This window comes from Pteropus vampyrus, unplaced genomic scaffold (assembly GCF_000151845.1).
Source record: "Pteropus vampyrus isolate Shadow unplaced genomic scaffold, Pvam_2.0 Scaffold42, whole genome shotgun sequence".
Lineage (NCBI taxonomy): Eukaryota > Metazoa > Chordata > Mammalia > Chiroptera > Pteropodidae > Pteropus > Pteropus vampyrus.
Window position 1 is genome coordinate 10,094,783 of NW_011888823.1, and position 13,427 is coordinate 10,108,209.

A 13,427-nucleotide genomic window follows, 5' to 3' on the forward strand; every position below is an offset into this window, starting at 1 on the left:
TGGAGGTCTATTCAGCGATATCTTACAAAATTGAAGATGGACTAGCAAGTCCATGCTATATACCTTAAGGAAACGCTCATTTTAGCATAAAAAGGAAATTAGATAAATAAATTTTGGTGCATTTATACAATGAAATATTATACAGTCATGAAAATAAATGAATTAGAGCAACATATATCAATATGGGTAAATCTCAAAAACAACGTTGGATGTATAAAGCAAGATGCAGAAGTATATGTATAGTTTATTGTTAGTCCTTATATTTTTATATGCTGAAATACTTCATAATTTTCATAGGTAAGAAAAAAGAATAAAAATTTTCATTATGAGTACCAGGAAGCAGATAACTGGTATCCCTTTTTAGTATACCCCACAGAAGCTTTTTAGCACATAGTTGACTCAAATTCCATGATGAGTGCTATGTTTTCTCAAATTTCCTGAGAGGAAATTTATATTACATGTGATAATCCATTAAAAAAAAAAACAAACAAAACAGAATCACAATCTCTTTTTCCAAAGACGATGGGGTCTGACGACATTAAATGCAAGCAAATAGTGAGGGAGGCCTCCATCACATTCCTTTAAATCTGCAAAATAACCTCGCACAGTGAATCACAACACTTTCTGGCACATCTAGGCCGTTAGACGCTGCATTTGGAAGTGTTAAAGAAAAAGCGAGAGAAAGGAACAGAAGATATTAGTTGGACTAATTGAAGAAGGCTAACTATACATAAGTAGGAATGCAACATTTAACAAATAAAAACACTGGATACTTACTTAAGTTTGGAATTTCAGGTAAACAGCAAATAATTTTCCACTGTAAGTATACCCTAACACAAATGTACCCTCATAACTCAAAAATTCACTCTAAACATAGGAATTTCTATGAGAAAGTAGTCTGGAGTAGCAAGGGAAGAAAGAGGAAGGAAAGAAAGAAAGAAGGCAGGAAGGGAGGGAGGGAGGGAGGAAGGAAGGAAGGAAGGAAGGAAGGAAATACAGGGCTTGGCTGTCTGGCCGACCTGAATTTGAACTATAGCTCTTTGGTTGTGTGATTCCAAGCAAAATGCTTAACTTTTCTGAGTAATATTTTTTTTTTAAATGAGTTTAATAATATCTATCTTACAAGAGGACTGAAGTAGCCTGTGTGAGAACTTGGCTCACAGTTACTCAGTAAATAACTTTTTCAAAAGGTCAATTAACAATTATTAAATGCTTAATATGACAGTCTCTACTAGGTATTGAGGCTATAAAGATGAGTAAGAAATGATCTCTTATTCTAAAAGAAGTCAGGTTTTTTCATAGAAGATATTTATAAACAAGGAATGTTATGTAACATAGCTGTATGTGAAAGACGACCACTTAATCAGAAAGCATCGATCTGACTTTTACATCCAACACCAGATGCCTTAGCCTTCCATTTAAGGACCTCCATCATCTAGATATCTTTGCAACTTTATGTTCTACCCCTCCCTGTACACACATACTCTCACATTTCCTTGAGAGTGTCATATCCTTTAGGATGAGATACTTTAGCTCACACTGTTCCCACCAGGCCTTCTCCTTAACCACTTTTCAAAATTCAATACTACCTTTGAGGTCGAATGCAAAATGCACTTCCTTAGCAATGTATTGTCATTCCCCTCACCAGAATTAGTCTTTCCCTCCTCTATTTTACCAAGCAGGTTCACTTAAACCATTGTTGTGGAACTTAAAATGAATGGCTTTAGTCTGTAATTACTCTTATCTGTCACCTACACTAGATTCGGGACAGGAACACAATTTACTGATTTTTGTGTCACCCCTACACGTAGTGTATGGTATGAGTTTAGTTAATAATTGTGTTGCCTTTCCTAATGGAGCTAGACTATCATTTCTATAAATGCAAATAAACAATTATGATAACAAAATCCTTTCTGAGGCAAGTGCCCGAGGATAAGATTTTGAATTCAATTGACACAAGAAAACTTGACACATATTTTTTGTATTAAGTGACCCAGAACTGGCAATACAACATACTTCAATGTAGGGGAAAAGGTAACAAGTATATATTATGAACTAAGAAAAAGAAAGTTTCAGAGTATTATGTAAAAATATAATCTGTTTTTATAAAAATTATCATTATTGTACATGTGAGATTAATATTGCTAGGAGTAGAATTATAGAAAGTTTACCTTTTCTAAATTATAAATTCTTCCTTATTTAACTATTACAAAGTTAAATTATAAATTCTTCCTTATTTAACTATATTACAAAGTTAAATTTTTTTAACTTTTTTAAAAAAAAAATTAACCCAAGGAGTTATGTCATTCAGTTTTTTGCCTATTACTATTTTCATGTTTAAAATTTTTTACTTTTGTTTAACATAAAAAATAAGCCTTTTCCTAAAGTAAATGAACAACAGTAATTCTATTTTTAAAGTAAAAGAAAACAAACACTTCTTTCACCTTTCTTCTCTTCTGTATCATGAACCCAAAGGAAACAGAAACCTTGTATCATGACAACAGTACTCAAATATAGTCAACTCAAATTATTTCCTGGTTTGTTTTTCACCTGTCTTCATTCGTCTGACATACTTAGGCACTTCATTTTTCGGTCCGATCCTCTTCGATGTTAGTTGAAAAAATTCTTTTCTAATACTGCACATAATGAGTCAAGTGGAAGCCAGTCAAGTGTGGTATTGATTTAGCAGAAGGATAAGGGAAGCAGGCACTTCAGTATTTTTCTGCCTCCCTTGGGAACGTTAAGGAGAACTTAATTCAACCTGAAGTGGTGTAAATATCCTGAGATGAAGCTCCTTTAACAGAATTGAAGTAGGAGAGCTGACTGCTGTCTCAAAATGAAAGCACATCTTCTGTGAATGAGTTACAGCAGCTTGGGGCAGAGGTGCAAACATGGAGGAGTGGGAAATGGAACCTGCTTCCAGAGTTGGTGAGGAAATTAAGAATAGCCCCAAAACTATCATTCATCAAATGTATTCATCAAATGTTCTTTTCAATCCTTAAGATACTGCTGAGAAAGTAAAAAAAAAAAAAAAGGCAGCATATCTCATTTTGAAATGTCCTTGAATATTCAGAGTTTAATTTTATTTGGGGAACATTTAGATCATGAAACAGCTATGAAAAAAGAAACTTTTTCCAGCTTCCTGGGAGGGAACTAAATGATAGGTGAACTCAAACCAGACCTGAGATGAGCTGCAATTTCCATTCCTGTTTAGGATTTAAGGAGACTCAATACTACCAAGATATAGTACCTTTCTACAAATGCCAGGGAAATAAAAAGAAGAGAGATATAAGAGTTTTGCCTTCTTTATTTCAGGAGTATTATAGAATTGCTAGGTAATTCTCACGAGCATGATTATTTCATTGAGTATTTCTCTTAGTCAACATTCCCTTCTTTTATTCATATATTCATTTGTTTATTCAATGAATAGGTATTAAATGCTCACTATGTCCAAAGTACTGCTAAATACACATCATACCATTTCACAGATGCTTAAGACTCAGGATTACTGGTAATAGGTTTCTGCTTCTACTCACACAAGAGGAAAGAATGGACATTACTCCCCCTCCCTTGCATTCTGGCTGATAGCTCTCATTTCTGTCTACACTGGGCCTGACTCTAGATAGCATTAACCTTTAACTAGTCACCTTTAATCTGCATAACCTTATTCAACAGTGGTTAGGACTGTATGTGAATTAGGCATCGGTAAGTCTGAATCACATTTTCAGGCCCTCTCATACAGAAAATATTTTTTTAACAATTTAATGTGGTGCTTCATAAACTTTACCATACATTAGAATCACTTGAAAAATTCTTTGAAGTCTTAATGCCTAGTCTGTACCCATACTATACAAATCAGAATCTCTAGAAATGAGAACAAGCATCATTGTTTGGTTTTATTTTGTTTTGTTCTGTTTTCATTTGGTTTGGTTTGGTTTGGTTTGGTTTGGTTTGGTTTGGTTTGGTTTGGTTTGGTTTTTACAACTTCCCAAGTGATTCCAATGTGCAGCCAAGGTTGAAAACCAATACTGTAATGAAACTTGGGACAACGATGTCCTTGCATCTGGGATTTATTTTTCCTTATACCCTAAGTACTTTTTCCCTATATTTCTGACAGCTAAGATGCTAGAAACATCACTCTGTGAACACTGAGGTGTCATTTTCTAGAGATCATAGGTATAGAGAGATAATTACTGGAACTTAGAGAAGTACAGCCATTCCAGCATAGCCAATGACAAGCGTCAAGACCTATATTTCTCCAACTAAAGGTAGAATGCTCAGAGACTATATGAGGGAAACCCCAAAGCATTCACTGAAATTTAATCTACAAATCTCTAAGCATTCGCCTTGTGATAAAAGTATAGCAACTACATCATATACAGAAAAAAAAAAGCTAGCCACACCAAGTGTCCCTTCCTTCATCTCTTCCTTACTTTCCCTGAACTCTTTTGCAACACTTGAAAGGCAAACAGAAAGTGCAGAAGAGCAAGTATTCGTCGAATGTTTATATTTTAAAGATTATTTAAAATATGTAATGGATGTTGTTCTATAGCGTAGCAGTTAGCACATCTGCTTTACATGCAGAAGGTCCTGGGTTCACACTCCAGTGGAATCATGATCCATGGTCTACAGCCATGCCACCCTGAATAAGCCCAATGTATGATCTGGGAAACTAAGCAGAGTTGAACCTGGTTAGTGCTTGGATGGGAGACCACCTAAGAAGACCAGGTACTGTAGGCATAAATAATAATAAAAAATAAAATGAAATAAAATATGTGAGAGAAGCAATTGAGAAATTTTTAAAGGCTAATTCTTCCTTTTATAAGCCTAGATTTATTTTCTAGGACCTTTATTTTCAATACTCAAATGTTTATACCTAAGTCATATTACAGCCAACGAATACATTAAGCTCAAAATGACCTAATGCAACCGACTCGCTTTTACAGATGAAAGTGAGGGAAAGGTACATTTGATTTTACACAAAGTAATTACCTGGATGAAAGGTGAAGTCAACGTTGGAAGCAACAGAGGCCTATACAAAAAATATGGAAACTCCAGTAAAAAATAGTGCATAAGTGTTGTTTACACACATGTTGGACATTGTTATAATCCTATACCAATTCTCACTATCGAGCAACCAAGCCTATAGTTCTCAGAAGGTTTCAGTACTTCATTTAGATTTTTTAAATTATGAAATATTCTGCAAAGTAAGAATAACGAAACAAAAACCATACACCTATCATCTAGCACAAGAAATAAATTATTAAAACTACAATTAAATCTCTCTGTCAAACAATCCCAGATCTCATTTACCTTCCTACCCTCTTATAAATAAAATTTTTACATTAAATTTTTAAAATTTTTTAATTAATTTATAATTTTTTAATTAATATAAAAATTTTTTTAACTTTTTAAAATTTTTATATTAAATTTGAGGTTTGATAACATTTATGGAATTGTTTTAGAGATAGAATATGACTAAGGCAAGTAAGTATAAGATTTAAAAATACCCATTCTGTGTATTAGGAATTAAATGTAATCATGGAACTAAACTCCACCAAATGCAAATACTTTTTTTCAATACCAGAGAAAGAGATCAAACTGCCCGTAAATGAAAGTGAAAGAATTGTCTGGTTTGTACTGAATAGATTTCAAGACTAACAAGCATCTACTCAGACTATGAAAATTAAAAGTTAATGACATGTTTAAATCTTTTCGATTAAAATTGATTTGTATTTCTGAAGTCTGGCAATTGTGTACATAAGTCACAGCACAGAACCAACCCTCAGGTTCATGATGGAGAAAAATTGATCCCTTTGTTTTTTCATCTCACGTTAAAAAAAAATTGTATTTGTAGAGAAACTTCTATGTATTTATTATTTATTCAGGCACAGTGACAGGCCTAAGGATCTCTACATGCGTGCAGAAACCCATACTAGTAAGCACAAACACTACCGGTTTCTGGCATGCAGATTACTACTACGATGTCTCTGCGTCCTGAGATATCTCCGTATTACAGAGCTGATATTGCTATTGGCTGATATTGCTACTGACTGACTGAGGGAGAGAAACAAGATGAAAAGGCCCAAAAACCAAAGGACACGATCATGTAGAGATGTGTGGAAGCAACCTGCTAACACCACCTCAAATGATTCTTCCCTTCTGATATTGACACCCTTATTATCCCCTCCCACATTGAATGGGACTGACGAGTAATAAATAGTATACTGAAAATAAAACCGTGTGACTCTTGAAGCTCAGTCAAAACGGAGTGCAGCTTCAGCTTGCTCTCTTGGATCACTTGCTCTGGGGGAAGCCAGCTGCCATTTTGGAGACACTCGGTAGCCATTCAGAGAAACCTACCTGGCAAGGAACTGAGCCCTCCTGTCAATAGCCAGCCCCTGGGAGCTAGCCACACGAGTGGACCACCTTGGAAGTTGTTCCTCCCGCCCCAGTCAAGTCTGCAGGTGACTGTAGTCCCAGCCCATGTGTTGAGTACCACCTCGTGAGAGTCTATGAGCCAGAACCATACATTTAAGCTGGTCCTGAGTTCCTCATCCACAGAGCTAATAGATGTTTATTGTTGTCTTAGGCAGATAAATTTTGAGGTAATTTGTCATGCAGTGTTAGATGACTAACACAGGGCTGGAAAGAGGAAATAAGAGCAACTCTCATTGTTTCTTTCTCTAAAATTGTAATAAATGGTTATCCTTACTCTTTTTATTTAACCAGTTATAACAGTCTCCTGGAGAGAAAAACATCTAAGACGCGAGCCTCAGGAAAACCCTAGTAGAGTAAAAAGAAAAATTTATCACCCAAAATGAGTTTATTCATTCAAGTATTCAACAAACATTTATTGAGTATACTATATATATCAGATACTGTACTACGTGAGATAAACAAGTTAGCCATGAATGCTGCCTCGTGGAATTTACATCATAATAAGTGAAATGCACAATAATCAAGTAAATAAGTAATTCAAAGTGTTATAAATGCCATGAGTCCATTAAATAAAGTGCTGCAATATGGCATGGAGGAGTAGCATCTTCTTTAGATAGTGTAATAGGTGAGGCCTCCCTGAAGAGACATCTGGACTATGATTGAAGGATAGGAAAAGAAGGTGGGAAGGGCAGCCAGGAGAGAAAGAGTAACATATCCAAAGGTCCTGAGATCCGGAGACACAAAAAATGAAGTAAAGAAGTCCAGAATGATAAGGGTCCAATGTGTGAGAAAGAGACTAGCATGAGATGAGGTGAGAGCTCTTCATTTTTCTTCTACATTAAAGAATAATAAAATAAACCATTTGAGAAGGTACACTTCAAAAATCATTCCACTCACTTGCATTAGATAGTCCCTCTCCCTCACACCTAAAGAAATATAACTTGAGAGAAGAAATAAGATCAAGCCATACATCAAACTTGAGCACTCAGGACCTGCTGGTTCCTTGCTCCTCCAAGCCCCAATCTTTCCGCCTTTGCCAAAATATCTTGAATTTCTAGACTCGCAATACCAGTTCATGACACTATAGGTGTGCTCCATACACCTATGATGGCAGAGTCCAGTCTAAAAGCTGGAGAAATGTACAAGAATATGTATACATCTCAAAAGACTAATTATGAAGGAAAACCTAAAGCATACTGGATCTAACGATTACTAGAGACATAAAAAGGTTTAGTTGGAAAGTTTTTGGCACTTCTTAAGGGATTATGTGACAGCTTTAGAGTTCGAAGACCAAGTTTCCTGAGCATTCAGACTTAAAATTCTGTTTCTGTATAAGACCTTTCAGACTGTTTGCTAAAGAAAGAAACTGTGAAATGTAAAGCCTCGAAGTCACATTGTAACTCTGCTGGCTGGCTAGGTGTTGAGGGACCTCATGCTATTTATTTAGCCATGTGGTACTGCCCTTTCCAATCCCAAATTCATTCTTGCCTCCAGAATATTATTGAAATGGGACTTGTGAGATATACAGTCTATTTCAACAAACAGCAAATACTTTACATATCCCAGGGAAAGAAAAAAAATATCATCTTGCCAGCTGGTACACAGCCTGTGCAACACTGAAACTACAAGAATCCCACCTGCCAAAAGGGCACCAAGGGAATTTTAATATATACAATGAGGATGTGTCAGAAGAAGCATTTTATAAGAGGTTTAATCTGTTCTTTTTAAAGAGTATGATGTGGACAGTCCCATAGGGCTCACCTCAAGGGCAGACGACGTTTTCATTCTGTAAAGAATCCCACTTGATGAGAATTAATACATGTAGCTTGGTCTTGACTACAAAATAGTTCCTTACAAGCTGAGAAAAAAGCTACCGCCACTCCATTTTGCCTTCTTTCCTGCTTTTATGGTCCTAACTTCTTCCATGTCAGAAAAGCCCACAATTATTTGATATAAAAGAATGTATCAGGCAATTAAAACACTAGAAATCTCATACTGAAATTTATAATTGCAGAAGAACAGGTGTCTTGCATTTTTTAAATCCTGGTGCCAGTTTACAGTGGGACAAGTGTGCCCTTTGTGCTGTCTTCTCCTGTAAAACTCCTCCAAATGCACAGACCAAGGCTGTTGGTCCATACAGAATGCTTAACATGCCACAGTGTGGCCTCCTGGAGACATGGATTCTCTCCTGGGCCCAAATTAGAAAACCTTGACCAGGACGAGAAGAAACAGATGCACTGTCAGCCCCGGGCTATTCTTGTCCCTGCAGTTGCTGCCGATCTCCAGAATGAAGACAGTCATCCTTAAACTTTCTGAAGCCCCTAAAACAGGCTGGCAAGCAGGGTCACTCTGTCCCTTTGATTCCATCCAACATCATTCATTTCACTTTGGAGGGATGTATTATATCATTTCCTAATTTATTTATTTTTTTTAAAATTTAAAATAGAACATACTTTTGGGAAAGTGCAAATATCTTAAGTGTACAGCTTGATGAATTATCACAAAGTGAACATATTTGTGTAACCGCTAGCCCCTTCATTCATCATTACTAGCCAACCATCTTCTCAGAGGTAACCACCATGCTGTCTTCTAATGCCATCATTAGTTTCACTTGGTTTTGAACTTTGTATAAATGGAATCATACAGTGTATATATTTTTTAACCTGTATTCTTAACACTATGTGAGATTGATCCACATTATTATATGTAACAGTAGTTTGTTCATTCTTACTGCTGTATAATATATCATTGTATGAATATACCATACTTTACTTATTCTTTCTACTGTTGATGGAACTTTGAGTTGTTTTCAGTTTTCAATACTATGAATAATGTCACTAAGGATGTTTATGTACATCTTATGCACATATGTAGGCATTTTTGTAGGGCATATGCCTAGGAGTGGATTTACTGGCTTTTAAGGTATGCACATGTTTAAAATTTCTTAACTTTTTTTTTCTACGAGATACTTTGCACTTCATTTCCCAGAAAAATATCAACTTCCAAAAGCCTTTTCTGCCAGTTTGTTCTCTGGCAGAAACAAACTATACTATAATGCTATACTAAACATTATAGAATAATAGCAGGCTAACAGACAGTCATTGCCCTTGGGCATTTGTGCTCTCAGCTCTCCTGGGAGGTGACCGAGAGGCATTCCATACCAATTGGTGAGTATTCTCCTGCTGCCACCGCCCCCTTTCTTGAGGTAGCATCTGCACCACATGCCCTTCTGTGTCACTGTCTGAGATTTTCTGTCTCTTTCATATTCCCTTCTTGCCAGAATTACATACTACAGCATCGTAATTACACAATGAAGCAAGCTCTGAGCAATTTTAATCACTATAAATGTCCTTCCTTGAGAAATCTTACACCCCACCTCCAAGGGAAGCAGCATGTTAACCATTTAAAGAATCACACTGACTCCATTTCCACATGGCTCACTATCTCTCTCAGAAGACAAGATTCCTCTACATGGGTCCCTGGCTTGCCCTGGATATTGTGTGACCTCTAATAAGGTAACCCTAAGAGCAGAAGGAGAAAAATAATACCAGTCTCCTAGTTATATATGGATGAGATTTATTGAGTGTTGAAGAAATAACACTGGTTAAAAACTTAGTGATGAAAGGAGTATAAATGTTGTAGCCGCCAGGCCCCAATAGACACACGGACCACCAGAAACCAGTGAGTTATAGGAAACGCACTCTTTATTCAGCCAGCTGGGTCTGCCGGGAGTACGCAGACCCCAAATTAAGCAGCCCTGAAATGTAGAGGTACAGGGTTTTTAAGCCCTAAACCCCATTCCTCATTCTGTCTAAACACAAAGGTCTATTTTTCTTCTATTTACTAATTGTCAACCCACAAGTTGGTTGTGCAAGCGGGGTTACAGAAACAGAACGCTTATTGTTAGAATGTTATGTTCCCATGGGTGATGACCTATATTACCATGGGCAATAGCCAAGCAGTAATTTTCAAGCCAGCGCATAAATAACTAAAAAAAAAAAAAATCTTTATTATCCACTCTTAATCCCTTAGCAAGCTTGCACTTAAAACATCTAACTATTCTTAAAACAGTTTGTAACATTACAGAATGCCTTTGTAGTATTTTATAGTCTCCAGCTGGTAAATCATTTATTTTTAACTGAAAATCTTTTCACTCTTCCCTGTTAGTTTCTATTAAGAACAACTAATGACTCTTTTCTTAATAGTGACACTTTACATAATTAAAATTGCTTGTAAGCCACCATATTTCCTACCTTTGACTAAATAATGCCAAAGCTTTTATCTTTTCAGAAGGAGTTCTATTGATGTAAGACACATTCAAACCTGTAGAGAATTTTTATGAGTTAATTTGAGCCAAACCAATGACATATACCAGGGAGCGAGGTCTCAAATGGTCGAAAGAATAACAGTTTTACAGCTTCTTCTATGTATTCGAAATTAAGGAGGGAACATAAGAAAGATTACATGGAGGTGGGAGGAAACTAGTCAGGGATTGGATTAGAGGATAGTTAACAAGATTACGGGCTCCCCTGAAGGTGGTTGCAGCTTATTTCAAAAGTATATTAGCCTAGAGGCACAGAAACAATGGACTGGGCTTGCTTAAGGCAAAGATAAACCTTTCAGTAAAGAAGTTATATGCCTGGAGCATGACTACCCACTTAGACCTGCTCAATTAGGAATTTATGATCAGCTCACGCTGGGAGGTTACTTGCCATAGAACCCCTTTTGTTATCCACAGTTCTAATAGTCAATTCTCTACTCATTGCCGTTTTTCTCATCTAGCCACCCAAGTTCTTCCTAGCTCTCAAATTTTGGAGCTCCAAACTGTTGTGGGTCATTCATTTATAATTAGCCATTCTTTCATTTATGTATTCGTCTACTTATAAATAAATAAATGAATGAATGAATGAATGAATGAATGAATGAACGAACGAACGAACAAACCAGCCAGCCAGCCAGCCAGCCAGCCAGCCAGCCAGGAACTTGAGATTCAGTATAGAATCAGACAGATCTCATTTCTTAAATATATTATAAAACATTTAAAATGTGAAACTTATAAAGACTATGAGGAAAATAAAACCGAACGCTGGCCTAAAGAAGACCGGAATAGGGGCTGCTTAGGTTAGCATGACTGGGGAAGGTCTTTCTGAAAAGGTAATGCTAAGACCAAAATCTAAATAATCTTAGGAAGCAGCCATAAAAAGTTGTGTGGAAAAGCATTCCAGGCAAAGGATGCAGCGATGACAGGCTCTGAGCAGAAAGGTCTGTGTGACTACAGCATGAGATGCAAAGGGAAGAGAACAGAGAAGGGAGAATGCGGAGGCAGTAGGAACCAGGTCAAATCCAGCCTGTTGGCTGTCATCAGGAGTTCATCTTGTAAGTTCCAGAGATAACGATCCCATTAATGAATGATCACATATACATAAGTTGTTCTCTGGATAATAAATGCCAAGAGTGTGATTCTATCACTACTGTGTGCTCTCTTCCACTCTGTGGTTGCCAGTACTCCCAAGGTGTCTCTACCATTGGCATCGTTAGTGTCCTAGTAGTTATGTCCGGGCTTTATGATCCTCTTCTTCTGAAACATAAACTTAAAGTAGATCATTTTTACAAGCCAAGATTTAATTCTATCACAACTGAAGATCTGAGGTGCAATCCACACAGTTTTTCACATGTAATTATACTTCCTTCAGCCAATAGGAAGTAAAAGTTAGGAGCTTAGGCTTTAGATCACATCAAAACCAGATTCTATTTGTTTTTGACACTTTTACTGTGTGTAACTTATGCATTACTTTACCTTTCTGAGTTTTTTGATCTGTAAAGTGGAAATCATTTACCTACCTTAGAGTTATTTTAAGGATTGTTGAAGATAATGCGCGTTAACACTCCATAGATGGACATTAACAATAACGATACTATTCAAAAAGCAAAAATCACAGAATTTTGCAGTAAAATGAAACATTGAATCTCACCTCATCCATTCCTCTCATTTTAAATTTAAGTCTCTCTGAAGCTAAAGTAATTGTCAATGGTCATATAATTAGTGAGAAGTAAATCGATTTCCCTAGTCAATATTCGAATAGAAGAATAATTCAACAATTTGTCACTTGCTTTGAGGTTGGGCTTTATGAATTGCATAACTGTTAACTGAATAAATCACAAATACAGCCTGACTCCTGGTGGGGCAAATTGTGATTGGAACAGTGTGTGGTTTAATAAATGCTAGTTAGTAGGCTTGAGAGATTCAGAGCCACAAACTCTACTTTTTATTCAATTTGTTAGGTGGAAAAGTCAATAAGAAGATGTGATTTTCATAAAGATACTGTTTACTAAATGTGGGTTGTAAATTATAGACAAAGCTCGGACAAAGAAATAGGCTGCAGGTGATAGAAGAGCTTTGGTAAGCAAATTACTGGGCACAGTGGATATGCCAAATAAGGGCTAAAATCTAGAGTAGTAGCTGTATGGCATAGAGTTATGTGAAGCCCACTTATTTCAAGTGATGTCATTGGCAAGTTTTCACATAGTTTTCATACAGATACAAACTGAGCTGTATAAGAGAGAAAAGATGGGTAAAACCCATTACATACTTTGCATTCTCAAGATTTTTTGTTTGCTTACACCTACTTTTTATTCTAGTCTGCAGGACAGACAGGATCCCTAAGTTATTTTGCAATTACAGACTCAACCAAAGAGGTAAATTTTTAAATTTTAAATATCTTTTTGATTTGCCAAGAACAATTAGTGTAGCCACTTTTGATCTACTTTTTAATTTTACTCTCATTTAATTTGTTTCTTATTTACTTTAATATTTATTTTATACAAATATGATTATATTGTATATGGAAGGCAACCCTTGTTAAGATGGCTCATGTGCTGCTGCTTCCTTTGTCTAGAATCCTCACCCCTCTCTCCCTTTACCTATTATCTCCTTTCTTCCTATTTCCAACCCAATTACCCTTTCCTCCGAGAGGACTTTGCTGATG